This window comes from Papio anubis, chromosome 11 (assembly GCF_008728515.1).
Source record: "Papio anubis isolate 15944 chromosome 11, Panubis1.0, whole genome shotgun sequence".
In the NCBI taxonomy this organism is placed as follows: domain Eukaryota; kingdom Metazoa; phylum Chordata; class Mammalia; order Primates; family Cercopithecidae; genus Papio; species Papio anubis.
The window spans coordinates 86,450,378-86,473,530 of NC_044986.1; the positions used below are offsets into that span (position 1 = coordinate 86,450,378).

At 42.9% G+C, this 23,153-nt stretch overlaps 1 pseudogene across 1 annotated transcript; it reads left to right on the forward strand.

Moving 5' to 3' along the window:
* Positions 1–3,434: 3,434 nt before the first annotated feature.
* LOC101016334 lies at positions 3,435–5,821 on the forward strand (annotated as a pseudogene). Its single transcript, XR_651551.4, has one exon. The product of XR_651551.4 is annotated as a mitogen-activated protein kinase 6-like (transcript).
* Positions 5,822–23,153: the final 17,332 nt, after the last annotated feature.

The window sequence follows — 23,153 nt, forward strand, 5'->3', positions numbered from 1 at the left end:
AGCCAAGATTTTGGACTTCAGAAAACAGCATCCAGGCCATCGCTTGCTCTCGGGCTGAGGGCCACGCATCCCTGCCCGTCCCCTCACAGGCGGCTGCATGCTCCGGACCTTGCCCCAGCCCTCCTGGCCCCGACGGGAAGCCCCTCTCTGAGCAGGTCTGGCCGGGGCGGTGCCCTTCTGCGGAGTCCCCAAGGGGCGGGGAGCCACGCCTGTCTAGCCCGGCTCTCAGGACACTTCCTCTTTCTGCGTCTCCTTCGTCGCCACTCCGGGTTTGGACCCCGCGTGGCCAGGCACCTCGAGTCACCCCCTCTCGACCCAGGGCGAGCGCACGCCGCCGTCTACGCACTGGACTGGGAGCTGGGAGGAGCCGACATCCGTCTCTGAAACCCGGCGCTGGGAGGCCCTCGGAGGGGCGGAGATTCCCGGGGGCTGAACAAGTTTTCCCGGCTGTGTGTGTCCGAGCGCAGACAGAAGCCGCGCGAGGGGACGCGGGGTCGTGTCCCGGGGCGGCGGGGAGGGGCTGCGAGAGCGGGTGTGGAGTGGCCTGGGCTGCGTGCGGGCTAGGGGCAGCCACCTTGGCAGGGGGCCAGACGCGCGGGACCTCCCGGTTCGCTCCCCGCCTGGTCCGCGTCCCTCCAGGAGGCCAGAGCCGCGCGGCCGCCCTGGGCTCCGCTCCTCAACCTCCTGCCGCGGCCGCGCCCCCTGGGGAAAGTGCGAGACCAGGCGGACGCGAACGGTTCTTGACGCTGAGCCTGTAGGCCAGGCCCGCGCCCACCGCAGGAAATCTTCCCCGGGAAGCCCCGGAAAAATGCCAGCGGTCCCTGAAGCGTGGAGACCCCCGCGCCTGCGCTTCTGAGGCAAATGCATCAGGGAGGCTTTCCTGGATCTTCTCGCCCTCTCTGGGCGAGAGGGAAAGGATAATGGAGTGAGGAGAGTGTTGTGGACCAAGGCCTGGGGGGCAAGCAAGGGTCTGCGGTGTCTGGCAAGACTGGGTGGAGGGAAGGGGGTTCTCTGTGGCCGGCATCAAGTGCTCCAAGGCAGGGCTTGGAGATAGCCAGGTCCAGCCAAGGGTCTCAAACGTTCTACCTGACATTTCAGTCCTCAAACCGCTGTAGGGCCTCTTCAGGGTTTCAGCAGGGGATGCAGTCAGATTTTGTAGAAAAGTAATTCTGGCTAGGCACAGTGGTCACACCTGTAATCCTAGCACTTTGAGAGGCTGAGGCGGGTGAATTTGAAACTAGCCTGGCCAATAGAGTGAAATCTCGTCTCTACTAAAATAAAATATTAGCCGGGCGTGGTGGCTTGCCCCTGTAATCCCAGCTACTCAGGAGGCTGAGGCAGGAGAATTGCTTGAACCTGGAAGGCAGAGGTTGCAGTGAGCTGAGATCATGCCACTGCACTCCAGCCTGGACAATAGAGCGAGACTCCATCTCAAAAAAAAAAAAGCCAGGCGTGGTGGTGAGTGCCTGTAATCCCAGCTATTCTGGAGGCTGGGGCAGGAGAATTGCTTGAATCTGGGAGGTGGAGGTTGCAGTGAGCCTAAATCTTGGCACTGCACTGCAGTCTGGGAAAGAAAGAAAGGGAGAAAAGGGGGGAAAAAAAGGGGGGGAGAGAGAAAGGGAGACAGAGGGAGGAAGGGAGGGAAAAGAGAGAAAGGAGAAAAGAAAAAAAAAGGAAAGGAAAGGAGAAAGGAAGGAAAAGAAAGGTCATTGTGGGGGCTGGTTGGGGAACTGGTGAGCTCCCATAAGCACCCCAGTGAATGGAGGTTTTACCAGTGAGGCCTAGGAAGGAGGGACCCACGCAGAGCATTACACAGGCAGGGTCAGTTGGGCTGGGACAGATTGGCTTTGGGTAGTAAGGGAAGAAGAGTCAAGGGTGTCTTATGGGCCCCTGAAGGTGTGCCCCAGGCCCCCTGCCTCTGTGGGGCACAGTTACCACCTCGTAGGAGGCCTCACCTTATGCAGGGCTGGGCCTTAATATTTATTTGAGGTCAAGAGAATTGTTTCCTCACTACCCTTAGAGAACTAACCTGATCTTGCTGGAGAGAGACGTAAGCAGTCCCTGCCTTCACAGTGGTTTCAGAGTACAGATGACTTCCTACAGGTGCAGGGAGAACCCTCAGCTCTGAATAGGCAGAGAAGACAGACCAAAGAATAAAACAAAAGAAAGAACACTGACATGGTTAACAAATCAGACAGAAGTTAAGGTCTCTTAACTGAGTGTCTTTTTGTTGTCTTTTTGTTGTTGTTGAGACGGTCTCACTCTGTCATGCAGGCTGGAGTGCAGTGGCACGATCACGGCTCACTGCAGCTTCTACCTCCTGGGCTCAAGTGGTGCTTCCACCTCAGCATCCTAAGTAGCTGGAACTACAGGCACCGGCCCGGCTAATTTCTGTATGTTTTGTAGAGACGGGTTTCACCATGTTGCCCAGGCTGGTCTCAAACTCCTGAGCTCAAGCGATCCATCTCCCAAAGCGCTGAGATTACAAGTGTGAGCCACTGCACCTGGCCCATTAACTGAGTGTTTTTTAGAGTCCAGATTTTCTTTTCAATTGCAATGTCAATACTTGCTCATTATAAAAACAGTAAAAAGCACAAAAAATTGTAAAAGGAAAGCATATTCATATTTTCCTGTTTAAACTCAACCAGTTTAGTTGAGTTTATCGTTTAGTGTTTTCCTTCCAGTTTTTCTTCCCTTACATGGCATTCAAACTTTTACCAAAGTTGTGGTTTTCACAATTTGCAGAAGACAATACTGTCTTCACAATTTGCAGAGTCCCTTTTAACTTAAGATTACCTCAGAAGCGCTCTCTCGCACGGTTACATGGCGGCGACTGCAGCAAAGCGAGAGCGAGAGCCTTGGAGACGCCACTGCCGCCAGCGCAGCTGGAGACCCGAGCCGACGCTGGGGGCTGTCCGGTCCCTGCACTCTCTGGATGAGTCAGAGAAGACCCATTGAATCAGAGTAAGATGAATGGTAGCTTTGATTGTGATTGTGGTGAGCTGGAACCACCTGAACACTAACACAAGACACCTTCTGTTAACCAACAGCCGCCAGGGCTTCCTGTTGAAATACACAGCAACAGGCCGGGCGCGGTGGCTCACGCCTGTAATCCCAGCACTTTGGGAGGCCGAGACGGGCGGATCACGAGGTCAGGAGATTGAGACCATCCTGGCTAACACGGTGAAACACCGTCTCTACTAAAAAATACAAAAAAAACTAGCCGGGCGAGGTGGCGGGTGCCTGTAGTCCCAGCTACGCGGGAGGCTGAGGCAGGAGAATGGCGTGAACCCGGGAGGAGGAGCTTGCAGTGAGCTGAGATCCGGCCACTGCACTCCAGCGTGGGAGACAGAGCAAGACTCCGTCTCACCAAAAAAAAAAAAAAAAAAAAAAGAGAAAAAGAAAAAGAAATATACAGCAACAAAGTAAGAAAAGAAGCAAAACAGAAATAGTGCTTACCAGCACCTTAGAACGATGCTGCTCAGGATCAGTCCAACACTGAATGTATATGCACTGTGAGAAGAATGTTCACAGAAGCCTGTTGTGTGCACATTTATTCACATATTTGTTAAATCGTTTAGCACAGTAATCTGAGTGCAGTGTATCATCTCATTCCGTTTGAGTTTCTTGAGTGTTTTATTTAAATATCTGCAGAGTTGCTGCCCCTTTCTTGAACTATGAGTACTGCAATCTTTTTAATTCTCAATATGAGTAGAACTTTTTGAGCTTCAAATCTAAGGGGAACTCAACAGGTCTGTTTGGCATATGCAATGAACATCAAGGAACTATCATGCTGTGAAAGCATAATTATTTTTCTTCTCTCTTTTTGAAAGATCTTTCCTTTTGATGCCAGTTTTCTTCCTTGTTTACGCAAGTTCAATAATTCTAAAGGAAAAGGCAATATGATTGGCAATGATTGGCCTATACATAACAACTTTGACATTGATGAAGTTCAGCTTGATCCAAGAGCTCTGTCTGATGCCACTGATGAAGAAGTACAGGTCGACCCCTGAAAATATTTGGATGGAGATCAGGAAAAGTATCTGGAGGATCCTGCTTTTGTACCAATTACTCTACTGAGCCTTGTTGGCAGTACCCAGATGATCATGAAAACAAATATTGTGATCTGGAGTGTAGCCATACTTGTAACAACAAAACGAGGTCATCATCATATTTAGATAACTTAGTTTGGAGACACAGAGTGAACCATTACTGTGAACCCAACCTTATTATAGATCTTTCCAATTGGAAAGAACAAGCAAAGAAAAATCTGATAAGGCAAATCAAAACGTGAAAGGAATGGATTGGTTAAAGCCCAGATAGCACTAGAGGAAGCATCACAGCAAGTGGCTGGAAAAGACAGAGAAAAGAATCGGGGATTTGATTTTGATTCCTTTATTGCAGGAACTATTCAACTTAGTTCCCAACATGAGCCTACTGATGTTGTTGATAAATTAAATGACTTGAATAGCTCAGTGTCCCAACTAGAATTGAAAAGTTTGATATCAAAGTCAGTAAGCCAAGAAAAACAGGAAAAAGGAATGGCAAATCTGGCTCAATTAGAAACCTTGCACCAGTCTTCTTGGGACAGCCAGTTTGTGAGTGGTGGGGAGGACTGTTATCTCATCAATCAGTTGTGTGAGGTAAGGAAGGATGAACAAGTTGAGAAGGAAAACACTTACACTCGTTACTTGGACAAGTTCTTTAGCAGGAAGGAAGATACTGAAATGCTAGAAACTGAGCCAGAGAATGGAGAGCTTGGGGAGAGAGGAAATGAGGAAGGATTTCTGAACAACAGTGGGAAGTTCCTCTTTAACAAGCAGCTGGAGTCCATAGACATCCCACAGTTTCGCAGTCCAGTTAGGTCACCACTTAAGTCAATACAGGCCACATTAACACCTTCTGCTATGAAATCTTCCCCTCAAATTCCTCATAAAACATACAGCAGCATTCTGAAACATCTGAACCAAAACACTCAGCAGACATTTATCTTTGTATTCTTCATGAAATGTGTTTTGTCTTTTTTTATTACTATGTTTAAGTCATTTTTTACTTGAATCAGATGGTGTCATTTAGTAAGGATTTTATTAGTTCTTGGTTTTTAAAATCCAGACTTTCTTTTTCTACATGTGAGATAGTTTTTATTTTAACTGGCATGTCATTTGCACACAAAAATAAAGACTAGAGCAAAATAATGCAACGCAGGAGGAGAAAAGAAATGCACTAAGACAAGTAAAGAACATTCTCTCATAGAACAGTGATCTGTTTTACAGGAAACAAACCTTGCCTTGAAATTTACACAGTGAGACTGTACATAATTGTATGAAAATAGCTATTTTTTTCTAAGACATTTTTCATTCATGAGTATTTTCAAGTTTTTCATAGTGTACACATTTCTTAAAACACATAATACCAGCAGCAACTGAAAATGAATGCCAAATTTGGTACGCATGTGTTATCTACCTCAAGGTAACAAGAGTATGTGGCAAAACATATACCACCATAGTGCTTCACAATATGCACTTCTATTTAGCCAGGGTTTATTGTAGTAAACTATTCTTAATAAGACTCATTCACTGTTTATAAATGTTCTGGTGTGCATTCTTTATAGTGAAGTGTTAATACATCGCATCTTACTTATTTTAGTAAATCAGTATATTTTCTGTATTTAATTATAAAAATTAACTGAGTTTTTAAAATTTATTTGCAAATACACTTTTTCCATTTGGCACTATGGTCTGTTGCCTTCCTAGCTGAATCTATAATGTAAGCTTATCTTAAGACTGTCCACGTACTTAATTTAAGTGTTCATTTTAAGTAACATGCTCACTGTATATAGGAATTTGTATTTTGGAGGTGCTTGATCTATCTACAAAGAAAAATTAATTAGGAATTACTTTATTATAAAATGCTCCTAGAAGTCTTAATTGTGTTTATTAAAAAAAAAAAATGTTAGACTTGTGTGCATGAAAGTAATTAAGGTACATCATTATTGTAGTTTAAAAGTTGCACATGATAAGACATTTTGTTTTCACTGTATGCTTTTACTGAATGATCTATTCCCCCATGCCAAGGCAAGCATGAATAAAATTAGGTTAAACGAACAAACAAAAAAATTATCTCAGGAGCATTTTTCCATCATATGATAAACTCGCAGGTAATTACAATATTGAGCAGGTCACTCAGTCCTGATCTGCCAGATTTAGCTTCATTCTTGAACCCCAAATTCCAGTGAGTCTACAAATATGAATGCAAATGCCACCTGGTTTCTTTTCCTTTTGCATTATAATAAAAATTAAGAAAGCTGGCTCTGACACTTATTAATCCTATTCTTTTCTGAAAAATCTTTAGGCAATGATAAACACGGTGACTTAGAAATCCCAGCAGGATAATTACTTCCAGTGGAAGCAGGGAGGAAGTACGGGCTGAGGTTAGTTAATAAGATTGGGAGAGCCTCCTATATTATATGAAGTGTGTGGGCTAGAGATGACGGCCTTAGGGAATAATCAATGCCATTGTTGGTTGGGTTCAGATTGATTTCATAAGGAAGTACTCAGCTATTGAAACATCGGCAGATCAAGGCATCACTTCATTATTTAAACTCCACCGAGAGAGTTTGCAACATGTTCTCAGTGGTTGACCTAGGAGGGGAAAGGAGATATTTGCCCTTATTCACACCATGAATCATAGCTAGAAAGAGGATCTCTCTTGATCACTCAGGAAGCTCCAGGAAACAGGCCTTAATGTTTTGAGCTCAGAGAATCAGTAGCAGAGTGTTCACCGTCTTCTAGAAACTGGACTTCATCATTGCCTATGTCTTTGCTATTCAGGCTTTGATCCACAAACCAGAAGCATCAGCATCATCTAGGAGTTTGTTAGCAATGCAGAATCCTAGGCCCCACCCAAGACCCACTGAATCAGAATCCATATTTAAACAATATTCCCAAGTGATGTGCACATTAAATTTTATAGGCACTGCTCTGTGTAATATCAAGAATGCTTCAGCCCTTTAGAGAAAAGTATGCTCTAGGTAAGGCTGTCAACAAAACAGATGCATAAAGAGGACCAACTTTGTGGCTTAATTTTCAGTGAGTTCATCTTTAAATATGTTAAATAAAAACTCCATCTTTACTTAAACAGTTGAACAAGCAGAAAACAAATAGCCCCATTAAAATGGGGCAAAAGGCATGGACAGGTACTTCTCAAAAAAAGACATACAGGTAGCCAAAAAACATGAAAAATTGCTCATCATCACTAATTATCAGAGAAATACAAATCAAAACCACAATGAGATACCATCTCACACAGTCAGAATGACCATTATTAAAAAGTCAAGAAACAATAGATGTTGGCAAGACTGCAGAGAAAAGGGAATGCTTACACACCACTTACGGGGATGTAAATTAGTTCCATCACTATGAAGAGCAGTTTGGGATTTCTCAAGGAACTTAGAACTGCCATTCAGCCCAGCAATCCCATTAGTGGGTATATGTTCAAAAGAAAACAAATTGTCCTACCAAAAGACACATGCACTTGCAGGTTCATTACAGTACCATTCACAATAGCAAAGTCATGGAATCAACCTGGGTGCCCATCAACAGTGGATTTGATAAAGAAAATGTGGTACATATACATCACAGAATCCTACACAGCCAAAAAAGAAAAAAATAATAAAATCATGTCCTTTGCTGCAACATGGTTGCAGATGGAGGCCATTATCCTAAGTGAATTAAAGCAGGAATAGAAAAACCAGATACCGCATATACTCACTTATAAGTGGGAGCTAAACATCAGGTACACATGGACATAAAGACGGCAACCATAGACACTGGGGACTACTGGGGGAAGGCCAAGATTGAAAAACTAACATGGTCAGTCAGTTTTCTGAGGTCAATCAGTTTTGTGAGGTAAGGAAGGATGAACAAGTTGAGAAGGAAAACACACTCGTTACTTGGACAAGTTCTTTAGCAGGAAAGAAGATACTGAAATGCTAGAAACTGAGCCAGTAGAGAATGGAGAGCTTGAGGAGAGAGGAAATGAGGAAGTCAGCACCTGGTCAGTACCTGGATGATGGGACCATTTGTATCCCAAACCTCAGCATCACAAAATATACCCACAAAACAAACCTGCACATGTACCCTCTGAATCTAAAATAAAAGTTGAAAAAGAAAAACAACAAAAAAAAAAAAAAAAAAACTCCATCTTGTCCGGGTGTGGTGATGTACCTCTATTCTCAGCTATTTGGGAGGCTGAAGCAGAAGAATCTCTTCAGCCCAGGGGTTCATGCTCAGCATGGATAACATAACGATAGCTCATTTCTAAAAAATATCAAAAAACAAGAACTCCATCTTGACTATCTGTATGTTCAAGAGTTCCAATATTTGGAAACAGTTTTCCTTTTTCCACTTCCTCGGAGGCAGTGATTTCTCTTCCAAGTGCCACTAGGGAGTGTTTCCTACTATGACTTTTATGGAAGACCACAGAAATATGAAATGGGAAGGCCTTGCTTGTGTGTGATTCACAAACAGACATTTCTTTTTAGGAAGGCTTGCATTGCATTAATATATACACTTTAAAATAGCGTATTTTTAAAGTTTTTATTATTGTTAATAATTTATGTCTGGCTCTATTCTTCTCTTTCGTTTCTCATCCTTCCATGGTCATATCACGGACCAGACCCTGACTCAGAGAAAGGGCCCGGCTGAGGTTACAGTTGCGCAATCCCTTATTTTAAGACAGGGCCAAAGAAATAAATCTCTGGGAGGTTGGCTAATTGTTGTCTTAATTCCTAAAGCTAGAGATTTTAGCATAATTACTAAAGGAAATGAGATCTGGCTGCATCACGGAAGAAAGGTTAATGCTCTTGTCCCACCAAGTGTGGAACGGTGGGCAGCCAGAAAGCATCTGAACTTTCAGGACCAAAGGCAGCACCTGGACCTCCACTCTGTTGCCATCTGGTGACCTGGCAGCTTCTGCCACTGCAGGCACAATTCCCAGCTCTGGATTTACAGCATCTCAGGGAGCCACAGAATCTCAAATGTCTCTAGCCTTCAGAATTAATTCATCAAAAAAACAAAAAAAAAAAAAAAAAAAACTAATGTGTAGCACTTTACAGTCAGGGGAGTAGAATGTTATAAAAGCCAAATAAATGATCTTATGCTACTGAGCCCAAAGTATTGAAAGTGACAAGATGGTATTTAACCATGGTGGCTCAACCAAGACCATCATGGCAGTACTCTTTTTTGCCAAGCCTTCCACCTTCCTATACATCTCTGCCAGCATCTCTTTCCTCCTCCTCTGCCCAGAGCTATGGGTTCTGAGGGGGTCAATTACTGGGTGACCTGATAAAGACTCTGCGGCATCTCCGGACATCAGATTATAGGAGTATTCATACAGCCAGTTGTAACTACATATCAGAAACCTCAAAATGTCCACTGTGGAATGCTCTGTTGGCAAATCTATCCCAAAGAAGCAAGTTTAAAAATAGCAAAGTTACACACATAGAGATGTTTCTTGCAGCATTGTTTAGAATAGCTCTAAGTTAGAAACAACCTAAAAGTCTAAGTGTAGGGAAATGACTAAATAAATTAATATATGGCTATATGATGGCTTATTTTCTAATCTTTAAGAAATGTGTTCATGAAGAGTGCTATGTTGAAAAATGCTGCTGATAGGTGGTTGCAAGATGGCCGAATAGGAACAGCTCCAGTCTACAGCTCCCAGCATGAGTGACACAGAAGATGGGTGATTTCTGCATTTCCAACTGAGGTACTAGGTTCATCTCACTGGGGCTTGTCACACAGTGGGTGCAGGACAATGGATGCAGCCCACTGAGTGTGAGCCAAAGCAGGGTGAGGCATTGCCTCACCCAGGAAGCACAAGGGGTCAGGGAATTCCCTTTCCTAGCCAAGGGAAACTGTGACACACAGCACCTGGAAAATCGGGTCACTCCCACCCTAATACTGCACTTTTCCAATAGTCTTAGCAAACGGCACACCAGGAGATTATATCCCGCGCCTGGCTTGGAGGATCCCATGCCCACGGAGCCTAGCTCATTGCTAACACAGCAGTCTGAGATCAAATTGCAAAGCGGTAGCAAGGCTGGGGGAGGGGTGCTCACCATTGCTGAGGCTTGAGTAGGTAAACAAAGCTGCCAGGAAGCTCGAACTGGGTGGAGACCACCGCAGCTCAAGGAGGCCTGCCTGCCTCTATAGACTCCACTTCTGGGGGCAGGGCATAGCTGAACAAAAGACAGCAGAAACCTCTGCAGACTTAAACGTCCCTGTCTGACAGCTTTGAAGAGAGTAGTGGTTCTCCCAGCATGGAGTTTGAGATCTGAGAACAGACAGACTGCCTCCTCAAGTGGGTCCCTGACCCCCGAGTAGCCTAACTGGGAGGCACCCCCTAGTAAGGGCAGACTGACACCTCACATGGTCGGGTACCCCTCTGAGACAAAACTTCCAGAGGAAAGATCAGGCAGCAACATTTGCTCTGCAGCCTCCGCTGCTGATACTCAGGCAAACAGCGTCTGGAGTGGACCTCCAGTGAATTCCAAGAGACCTGCAGCTGAGGGTCCTGAATGTTAGTAGGAAAACTAACAAACAGAAAGGATATCCACACCAAAACCCCATCTGTACATCACCATCATCAAAAGCCAAAGGCAGATAAAACCACAAAGATGGGGAAAAAACAGAGCAGAAAAGCTGAAAATTCTAAAAATCAGAGCGCTTCTCCCCTTCCAAAGGAATGCAACTCCTCGCCAGCAATAGAACAAAGCTGGAGAATGACTTGATGAGTTGAGAGAAGGCTTCAGACGATCAAACTTCTCTGAGCTAAAGGAGGAAGTTTGAACCCATCACAAAGAAGCTAAAAACCTTGAAAAAAGATTAGACAAATGGCTAACTAGAATAATCAGTGTAGAGAAGTCCTTAAATGACCTGATGGAGCTGAAAACCATGGCACAAGAACTATGTGACAAATGCACAAGCTTCAGTAGCCGATTTGATCAACTGAAAGAAAGGGTATCAATGATTGAAGATCAAATGAATGAAATGAAGTGAGAAGAGAAGCTTAGAGAAACAAGAGTAAAAAGAAATGAACAAAGCCTCCAAGAATATGGGACTATATGAAAAGACCAAATCTATGTTTGATTGGTGTACCTGAAAGTGATGGGGAAAATGGAACCAAGTTGGAAAACACTCTGCAGGATATTATCCAGGAGAACTTCCCCAATCTAGCAAGGCATGCCAACATTCAAATTCAGGAAATACAGAGAATGCCACAAAGATACTCCTCGAGAAGAACAACTCCAAGACACATAATTGTCAGATTCACCAAAGTTGAAATGAAGGAAAAAATGTTAAGGGCAGTCAGACAGAAAGGTTGAGTTACCCACAAAGGGAAGCCCATCAGACTAACAGTGGATCTCTCAGCAGAAACTCTCTAAGTCAGAAGAGAGTGGGGGCCAACATTCAACATTCTTAAAGAAAAGAATTTTCAACCCAGAAATTCATGTCCAGCCAAACTAAGCTTCATAAGTGAAGGAGAAATAAAATCCTTTACAGACAAGCAAATGCTGAGAGATTTTGTCACCACCAGGTCTGCCTTACAAGAGCTCCTGAAGGAAGCACTAAACATGGAAAGGAACAACCGGTATAAGCCACTGCAAAAACATGCCAAATTGTAAAGACCATTTACAATTTACATTTCTAGGAAGAAACTGCATCAACTAACGAGCAAAATAACCAGCGAACATCATAATGACAGGATCAAATTCACACATAATAATATTAACCTTACATGTAAATGGGCTAAATACTCCAATTAAAAGACATAGACTGGCAAATTGGATAAAGAGTTAAGACCCATTAGTGTGCTGTATTCAGGAGACCCATCTCACGTGCAGAGACACACATACACTCAAAATAAAGGGATGGAGGAAGATCTATCAAGCAAATGGAAAACAAAAAAAGGCAGGGGTTGCAGTCCTAGTCTCTGATAAAACAGACTTTAAAGAAAGCCATTACATAATGGTAAAGGGATCAATTCAACAAGAAGAGCTAACTATCCTAAATATATATGCACCCAATATAGGAGTATCCAGATTCATAAAACAAGTCCTTAGAGACCTACAAAGAGACTTAGACTCCCACTCAATAATAATGGGACACTTTAACACCCCACTGTCAACCTTAGACAGATCAACAAGACAGAAAGTTAATAAGGATATCCAGGAATTTAACTCAGCTCTGCACCAAGCAGACCTAATAAACATCTACAGAACTCTCCACTCCAAATCAACAGAATATACATTCTTCTCAGCACCACATTGCACTTATTCCAAAATTGACCACATACTTGGAAGTAAAGCACTCCTCAGCAAATGTAAAAGAACAGAAATTATAACGAACTGTCTCCTGGACCACAGTGCAATCAAACTAGAACTCAGGATTAAGAAACTCACTCAAAACTGCTCAACTACATGGAAACTGAACAACCTGCTCCTGAATGACTACTGGGAACATAACGAAATGAAGGCAGAAATAAAGATGTTCTTTGAAACCAATGAGAACAAAGACACAACATACCAGAATCTCTGGGACACATTTAAAGCAGTGTGTAGAGAGAAATTTATAACACTAAATGGCCACAAGAGAAAGCAGGAAAGATCTAAAATTGACACCCCAACATCACAATTAAAAGAACTAGAGAAGCAAGAGCAAACACATTCAAAAGCTAGCAGAAGGCAGGAAATATCTAAGATCAGAGCAGAACTGAAGGAGATAGAGAGACAGAAAACCCTTCAAAAACTCAATGAATCCAGGAACTGCTTTTTTGAAAAGATCATCAAAATTGATAGACCACTAGCAAGACTAATAAAGAAGAAAAGAGAGAAGAATCAAATAGACGCAATAAAAAAGGATAAAGGGGATACCACCATCAATCCCACAGAAATACAAACTACCATCAGAGAATACTATAAACATCACTATGCAAATAAACTAGAAAACCTAGAAGAAATGGATAAATTCCTGGACACATTCACCCTCTCAAGACTAAACCAGGAAGAAGTTGAATCCCTGAATAGACCAATAACAGGCACTGAAATTGAGGCAATAATTAATAGCCTACCAACCAAAAAAAGCCCAGGACCAGACGGATTCACAGCTGAATTCTTTCAGAGGTACAAGGAGGAGCTGCTACCATTCCTTCTGAAACTATTCCAATCAATAGAAAAAGAGGGAATCCTCCCTAACGGCTTTTATGAGGCCAACATCATCCTGATACCAAAGCCTGGCAGAGACACAACAAAAAAAGAGAATTTTAGACCAATATCACCGAGGAACATTGATGCAAAAATCCTCAATAAAATACTGGCAAACCGAATCCAGCAGCACATCAAAAAGCTTATCCACCATGATCAAGCAGGCTTCATCCCTGGGATGCAAGGCTGGTTCAACATGATAAAGGGGATACCACCATCAGTCCCACAGAAATACAAACTACCATCAGAGAATACTATAAACATCACTATGCAAATAAACTAGAAAACCTAGAAGAAATGGATAAATTCCTTGAACCCCTTTATCCCCCTGGTTCAACACAAATCAATAAACATAATCCGGCATATAAACAGAACCAAAGACAAAAACCAAATGATTATCTCAATAGATGCAGAAAAGGCCTTTGACAAAATTCAACAGCCTTCATGCTAAAAAATCTCAATAAATTCGGTATTGATGGAATGTATCTCAAAATAATAAGAGCTATTTATGACAAACCCACAGCCAATGTCATACTGAATGGGCAAAAATTGGAAGCATTCCCTTTGAAAACTGGCACAAGACAGGGATGCCCTCTCTCACCACTCCTATTCAACATAGTGTTGGAAGTTCTGGCCAGGGCAATCAGGCAGGAGAAAGAAATAAAGGGTATTCAATTAGGAAAAGAGGAAGTCAAATTGTCCCTGTTTGCAGATGACATGATTGTAAATTTAGAAAACCCCATCGTCTCAGCCCAAAATCTCCTTAAGCTGATAAGCAACTTCAGCAAAGTCTCAGGATACAAAATCAATGTGTAAAAATCACAAGCATTCCTATACACCAAGAACAGACAAACAGAGAGCCAAATCATGAGTGAACTCCCATTCACAATTGCTTCAAAGAGAAAAAAATACCTAGGAATCCAACTTACAAGGGATGTGAAGGACCTCTTCAAGGAGAACAACAAACCACTATTCAGTGAAATAAAAGAGGACACAAACAAATGGAAGAACATTCCATGCTCATGGATAGGAAGAATCAATATCGTGAAAATGGCCATACTTTCCAAGATAATTTATAGATTCAATGCCATCCCCATCAAGCTACCAATGACATTCTTAACAGAATTGGAAAAAACTACTTTAAAGTTCATATGGAACCAAAAAAGAGCCCGCATTGCCAAGACAATCCTAAGCCAAAAGAACAAAGCTGGAGGCATCAAGCTACCTGACTTCAAACTATACTACAAGGCTACAGTAAACAAAACAGCTTGGTACTGGTACCAAAACAGAGATATAGACGAATGGAACAGAAGAGAGCCCTCAAAAATACCACCACACCTCTACAACCATCTGATCTTTGACAAACCTGACAAAAACAAGAAATGGGGAAAGGATTCCCTATTTAATAAATGGTGCTTGGAAAACTGGCTAACTGTATATAGAAAGCTGAAACTAGATCCCTTCCTTACACCTTATACAAAAATTAATTCAAGATGGATTAAAAACTTAAATGTTAGACCTAAAACCATAAAAACCCTAGAAGAAAACCTAGGCAATACCATTCAGGACATAGGCATGGGCAAGGACTTCATGTCTAAAACACCAAAAGCAATGGCAACAAAAGCCAAAATTGACCAATGGAATCTAATTAAACTAAAGAATTTCTACACAGCAAAAGAAACTACCATCAGAGTGAACAAGCAACCTACAGAATGGGAGAAAATTTTTGCAATCTACTTATCTGACAAAGGGCTAATATTCAGAATCTACAAAGAACTCACACAAATTTACAAGTAAAAAACAAACAACCCCATCAAAAAGTGGGTGAAAGATATGAACAGACACTTCTCAAAAGAAGACATTTATGTAGCCAACAGACACATGAAAAAATGCTCATCATCACTGGCCATCAGAGAAATGTAAATGAAAACCACAATGAGATACCATCTCACGCCAGTTAGAATGGTGATCATTAAAAAGTCAGGAAACAGCAGGTGCTGGAGAGGATGTAGAGAAATAGGAACACTTTTACACTGTTGGTGGGACTGTAAACTAGTTCAACCATTGTGGAAGACAGTGTGGCAATTCCTCAAAGGTCTAGAACTAGAAATACCATTTGACCCAGTCATCCCATTACTGGGTATATACCCAAAGGATTATAAATTATGCTGCTATAAAGACACATGCACACATATGCTTATTGAGGCACTATTCACAATAGCAAAGACATGGAACCAACCCAAATGTCCATTGATGGCAATGATAGACTGGATTAAGAAAATGTGGCACATATACACCATGGAATACTATGCAGCCATAAAAAAGGATGGGTTCGTGTCCTTTGTAGGGACATGGATGAAGCTGGAAACCATCATTCTCAGCAAATTATCGCAAGGCCAAAAAACCAAATACCGCATGTTCTCACTCATAGGTGGGAATTGAACAATGAGAACACTTGGACACAGGAAGGGGAACATCACACACAGCGGCCTGTCATGGGGTGGGGGGAAGGGGGAGGGATAGCATTAGGAGATATACCTAATGTAAATGACGAGTTAATGGGTGCAGCACACCAACATGGCACTTGTATACATATGTAACAAACCTGTACCTTGTGCACATGTACCCTAGAACTTAAAATATAATAATAAAAAAAAGAAAAACGCTTCTGATAGAATGCTATTATAGTCAACAAGCCCTTATAAAGCACTTACTGTGTGCTAGCTATTATATTAAGTGCTTTAAAATTTTGAATTTAACTTATTTAATTCTCACAACAAGTCTATGAGGAAAATATTGTTACTATTATTCCCTTTTCGAGGAAATTAAAACATGGAGAGATTAGAACAGCCCAAGGTCTAATGCCATAAGGGGTAGAAAAAATTCAAACTTGTTTGTACAATAGAAACTCACCTACATATATATACATAGAAGGATAAAATTTTAAAGTCCTCCTTTTTAAAAACTTTTTTTCTTGAGCTGTAACTTATATGTTAGGTTGGTGCAAAAGTAATTGCTGTTTTTGTCATTACATACAGTCAAGTACATAAGTCTTAGGTGCACGGCTTAATTTTTACATGGTATACACCCACGTAACTGTGATCCAGATAAGCACAAAGATAGCTTCCAGCATCCCAGAAGGCTCCCAGAGACTGCCTCCCAATCAATGCTTCCTAGAGGCAGCCACCATTCTGATCTCTATCACCATAGATTAACTTAGGCTGGTTTTGAACTTTATATAAACGAAATAGTGCAGTATAAATCTCTTGTATCTGATTTCTTTTAATCAACATTATGCCTGTAAGATTCATACTTATTGGATGTCTCAGTAGTCCTTTTCATTGCTGTGTAGTATTCTGTTGTATGAATATACAGCAATTCATTCACCCATTCTCCCTGTTGGACTTTAGAATTTTTTCTACTGTAAATAATGGTCCTATGAATATTCTAGTGTGTGCCTTTAGTGGACCTAAGCCCTCATTTCTATTAGATACATTTCCTAAAGTAGAATTGCTGAGTCTTGGGGTATGGTAGATATTGCCAAATGGTTTTTCCATTTGGTATGGCAGTATCATAGGAGACAAGCCATGACACAAGAAGTGATCGAGGACTTAACACTAAACCCCAGATCCATTGCTGAGTCACCCTGGATCTCAAGCTTGTAAATTGTGGGGTGAATCAATCTTATGTGAAGTATTTGGTGTGCCTGGGGCATGATATAAAGGTGTCCAAAAGTCTTCTAAAGAATTATTTTTAGGCCAGGCACGGTGGCTCATGCCTGTAATTCCAGCACTTTGGGAGGCCAAGGCAGGTGGATCACCTGAGGACATGAGTTTAAGATTAGCCTGGCCAACATGGTGAAACCTCATCGCCACTAAAAATACAAAAATTAACCAGGTATGGTGGCAGGCGCCTGTAATCCCAGCTACTCGGGAGGCTGAGGCAGGAGAATTGCTTGAACCCAGGAGACGGAGGTTGCAGTGAGCCGAGATCACGCCAGTGCACTCCAGCCTGGGCGACAGAGCAAGACTCTCTCAAAAACAAGAAAATGAACTATTTTTAGTCATTAAGGTCTGATCGCTTCTGCTATGCATGGGTGGCAGATACATGGTGGCTTTTCCTTTGATGAATTATGTTTTCTTTGCCATTTCTGAGAACATTATAGCTTAGCTGTGTCTGAACACTGACATCAAATTACAAGACGCATGAGTCATCATGGAAGAGACCCAAGTGAAAAAAGCAGGGCCTAATAAACTAGCCTCTGGGTCACAGCCTAACAGCATCCTTCTCCAAAGGGATGAGCTAAGCCTGCAGCCAGCGACTGTCAGTGACTATTAAGGAGATCTGGATTCAAAATGTGAGTGTCACCTGAATCAGGATTAGCGGATGCATGAGACTCCCCTTTTCCTAGCAAGTAGATTCTTACCTTACTGACTTCTACTATGTGCTAGGGATATGATCCCTGCCCTCAGGAGTCTCACAGTCCACACAGTGGAAACAGATAAGTAAACAGGAAATTATGACCCGGCATGACAGGTCATGTCTTACAGAAACTGCATGGCCCAGGGCCTAAGAAGGGCGGATTTTAAAGTCTTGAAGAATTAAAGCTGTCACAATGTGAGTGAAAAGCAAGAGCAATAGAATATTTGAGCAAACAGCAGTGCACCTGAAATTTTTAAAAAGTTAGCTTTCAGAGGCCAAAAGAGGCCTTGGAGTCTCCGAGACACAGGAAATATATTACAGGGAGACTAGTTCTAACTATCAGGTTCAAGAGCAAGGGGTTGCACATGTAAGGAAGCAGTTGCCGGGGGTCCTGGTTTCTGATCCTAGCTTGGATGTACTCTGTTTGTGGGGTCCTGGGAGGCCAGGCAGTTTCTCTGGGCTCAGTTTCCCTACCCGGGAATAGGTATAGACCAGAGGATCTCTGCAAGCTTCTTTCCAGATAGGACATGCTATGGCTGCTTAATATTTTTAAACAGGACAGAATGGCATCATCTCAAATGCTCACTGCAAGTCATCTCCACTGTATGCATTTTATCACTTCATGATATAATTTAATTTTGCTGGTGAACTCATTGTACATATCAAACTACATGCAAAAAAAAAAAAAAAAAGGCAAGCCAGAGAGAACAGAAAAAAAAGACAGTGGCTTGAGGACGTGATCTGGGGCGAAGAAATGAGACTCTTTTAACTCTTGAGTGCTCATGATGCAAAGTGAACCGGAGACCATCCAGGGATAGACGAATGGATGAGAGCCACTCCTCCTCCACAAACTTCACCTTCCCTCCACCATCCTCAGAGTACCATGTCTAAAACTAGGATACTCATCAGTTAACTGGAATTGGATGGGAATGAAATCCAAGTCCCACCTCCATGGATTTCAGCCACACTCACTAAGCATGAGAACAGGCAGAAAGCACACAGTGTGAGAAATGGGCATGTGAACAGGGGGTTGAAGTCAGGAAGGCACTGAGCAACAGAAGCTACCAGCTCTTTCGTCTTGAGAAAGCCTGGCTGTGCTTTGTATCTTGTCTGTAAATATCTGTTTACTTAATTAAAATACAAACAGTCTGGGTCTGCCTTAAAATAAAGTGAACACCAAAAAGGAGAGGCCTAGCCCAGTTCAGTGGCTCATGCCCGTAATCTCAGTGCTTCAGGAGGCTGAGGTGGGAGGATTGCTTCAGGCCAGGAGTTTGACACCAGCCTGGGCAACACAACAAGACCCCGTCTTCACAAAAATTTAAAAATGTAGCCGGGCACAGTGGTGTGCACTCGTAGTCCCAGCTACTTGGAAGCTTGAGGCAAGAGGATCTCTTGAGCCTGGAAGGTCGAGGCTACAGTGAGCTATGATTGCACCACTGCACTCCAGCCTGGGTGACAGACCAAGATCCTGTCTTAAAAAAAAAAAAAAGAAAAGAAACAGAAAAAAGAAAGAGAAGAAAAGAAAACAAAGAAAGAAGGGAGGGAGGGAGAGAAGGAGGAACTGAAGGGGAGGGGAGGGGAAGGGAAGGGGAGGGGAGGGGAGAAAAGGAGAGGAGAGGGGAGGGGAGAAGAAAGAAACCTGAGGGAAAGCTCATGCAAGCGTTGACAAAGGAGGTGTCCTCATTCAACACATTGACTTTTGCGGTTTGCTCTGTGCTCAGGGCTGGGAACTCAGGGATGAGACAGCCAGTCGGTGTCCTGCTAAAGCAGAATGATAAGACACACACACACAAATGAGAACAAAACCCTGTGCTGAGAAGGCTGCGTTATTCCACTGGAAGCATTGCATGGACCTGCAGTGGCGGCACCACCCAGGGGTTTGTTAGAAATGAATCTTAGGCTCCAGAACCAGAATCTGCATTGTAGCAGGAACTCCAGGGTTTTAGAAGCTTGGCTGCATGGGGTAAGGGGCCCTGGGGAGCTTGCAGTGGGAGGAGAAGGGCTGATTCTGTCTAAGAGGGTCATGGAAGATCTCCCCCAGGAAGTCACATTTGGGCTAGCTCTTCAAAGATGAGTAGGAACTTAATTTGAGAAGGGAGGGGCCGGGCGCGGTGGCTCAAGCCTGTAATCCCAGCACTTTGGGAGGCCGAGACGGGCGGATCACGAGGTCAGGAGATCGAGACCATCCTGGCTAACAAGGTGAAACCCCGTCTCTACTAAAAAATACAAAAAACTAGCCGGGCGAAGTGGCGGGCGCCTGTGGTCCCAGCTACTCGGGAGGCTGAGGCAGGAGAATGGCGTGAACCCGGGAGGCGGAGCTTGCAGTGAGCTGAGATCCGGCCACCGCACTCCAGCCTGGGGGACAGAGCCAGACTCAGTCTCAAAAAAAAAAAAAAAAAAAAAGAGAAAGGAGGGAGGAAATTCCAAGCAGAGGAAGGGGTAGGATGAGATGGTGACAGACTTCAGAGAGATGATGCTGAGCTGGAAACGGGTTAGAATCTGATTTTGAAGACACCTGTACTCATCTACCATATTAAGGAATTTATGTTCTGTTTGTCTCCTGAGGATGAGAATCAAGTAAGGAGGGAGAATATTCTCCAGGCACCATGCTGAGGTTTAATCAGTGCAGGGTGTTCAGTGCACATTAGAGAGGCTGATGACCTTGTTCACAGCGGAGATTTGCTCTCAGGGAAAATAGTGAGTAAGACTAGTGCCCTTCAGGTCTGCCCACAGAGGGTGGGAGGGTCCTGCATTTAAAGGGAAACAGAAAAAAAAGTTTCCATCTAAGGACTTTTTTTTTTCCCCCCTGAAGGTGATAAAAGAAATTATCAATTACTCTAAATGGTAGGAAGCCAAAACACGGTGCCAAAGGACTGCAAAGTAATTTTTCTTGGAGGCAAAGTAGCAATGGTTTAATCTTTCAAACAGCCTCATGGAAGGCCAAGGCAGAGAGAGAGAGCCTGCCTCATCTTAGCAGAAACCTGGTTGTAACTCAGGACTCAGAAGCCTGGTGTTGTCCAAGGATGGTCCACAGACACACCAGTCCCATGGCAGATGGAGTCCACACTGCCCAGGACCCTAGTTCTGGGAGCGATTGCTTTCCCCATGCAGGCCTGGGCCCTCCAGCTCCCAACTGGCCAGATCTTCTCAATGACCAGTCAGAGGAAGCCATGCGCTTTTAAAAATGCCAGAGGACATTTGTCATGCTCTGTTATTATCATGATTATTGATTGCTATAGTGGTCTTGTGTGTCTGGAATAATATAGCACATCCAATCTAGCACAGATAATTCAGACAGCTCCCACGTTAGGAGATGTCTTGGCATGTGAAGGTGTTCTATTGTAGCAAAAGTCCTTGGGCCATTGGGACTGTGGATTGTGAGAAGTAAAAGGAGAGCATTAGCAACCAGGACTAAACCATGCTGCAATGTGTAGAAGGAAAAAAAAAAAAACGTGGGAGCTTCTGGTATTAGCACTCATTCAATGCTGACCCTATAATGAATGCTTTCTAGCACCCATCTCTAATTCATTCCACAGCCTAAGAGAGCTGTCATTAGCCCCATTTTCAAATAAGTAACCTGGGGTCCAGTGAGGGTGGTTGTCAGGGCACCACAGCTAAGCTGTGCAGAGCTGGTGCTCAGGTCTAGGTCAGCCTGTTGTGGACCACAGCTTACCACTCTGACTTCCTGGAGTGCACTATCCTGCCATTCAGAAGTCTCTAAGATGCTGTGAGTTTGCTGAGAGCTTGTCTAGGCTTCAGAAAATTCACACGAAAGATAAAAACACAGAAAAGGCAGAAAACAGACAAAATCCACATAGGAAAAACATGAATTAAATATTAATTATTAAATAACAAAATTTGTAAATTGTATATAATCATAAATAATAACTTTTTATTGAAAAAACTTCATTTTACAAAAGACTTCAACATATGTTTTATGTATCCAGCTTCTAAATTACTTAAAGTTATCTGTTCACAGGTATTTAGTTTGTAGTTTTTCCAGAATAGTTTTCATTTCCATATTTCGCAGATGAAGAGGATTTCACATAAGCCCAAATCTATGGATCCATTTGATTCCTTAAGACACTGGTATGAGCAAATCAATGAGCATTTATCTATCACTACTCCTTTAAAGATGCTGTGTTAAATCCTGGAGGAGAAATGATGGCGAAGGAGATACAGGTTCATCTCTAAAGGGTCTCTCTCCAGCAGGGAAGATGAATCAAACAAGTAGAAAATTAAGTAAAAGAGGTGTGTTGCTGTTGTCGCTGTTGCTTTTAATGTTAGTGACAAAAAATTAGAGAGAGAAAGGTTTTACTGGCCTAAGTAATATTCAGATGACACTTACTGTAGGCATCAGAAAGGAGAAATGAGATCAGGTTCAGGAAGGAAAGCTGTACAAAGCCAAGACTTGTTGCTGGATTTAGAAAGAGATAAGATGCTGAAAGGCAGAAAGAAAATGTATTTACCAGAGCCCAACAAAAGTACACAGGAAGATGTACTTAGGGAAGAGCATCCAGACTAATTTGAATTTGAAGAAACATTTGCAAATGGATTAAAGAGTGTTAAGCCCGAAAAGGCAGGTTGGAGCCATACCATCAAGAAAGTCTTGAAAGACTCATGCAGCAATTGGGACAGCTCTCTTTGGTGTGGCAGCCATGGAAGGTTTTTGATCTGCTTAAAGTACTTTCTTCCTTTTCAATAAACGGAGCTGGGAGAACTGGACATGCACATGCAAAAAAAAAAAAAAAAAGAAGTTAGATCCCCTATCTCACACCACATCCAAAAATCAACTCAAAATAAGGCTGGGCATGGTGGCTTGTGCCTGTAATCCCAATGCTTTGGGAGGCTGAAGTGCAAGACCAGCCTGGGCAACATGGTGAAACCCTGTGTCTACCAAAAACACACACACACACACACAAAAAGAAGCAGCCAGGTGTGGTGGCCTGTTCCTGCAGTCCCAGCTATGTGGGAGGCTGAAGTGGTAGGACTGCTTGAACCTGGGAAGCAGAGGTTGCTGTGAGCCAAGATCGCACCACTGCACTCCAGCCTAGGCAACAAAGTGAGATGCTATCTCCAAAACAAACAAACAAAAAAATCAACTCAAAATAGATCACAGATGTATATGTAAGAGCTAAAATACACAACTCTTAGGAGAAAACACAGAAGTAAAGCTTTGTGATCTTGAATTAAGCAATTATTTCTTAGGTACAACACTGAAAGCACAAATTATTGAAGAAAAATTGATGTTGAATTTAATAAACATTTTAAAACTGCATTTCGAACTGAAAGGACACAAAGATAGATGTGTACCCGCCCCCCCCTCCGCTACACCCTTTGTTCTGCTCTCTAATCTTTGCACATACCAGAGATTTCGTAAGTTCTGTGAGTACCTGTTTTTCTGCACGTACCAGAGATTTTGTAAGTTCTGAGGCAAGGTCACGAGACGTGTTTAAGTAAGATAAAC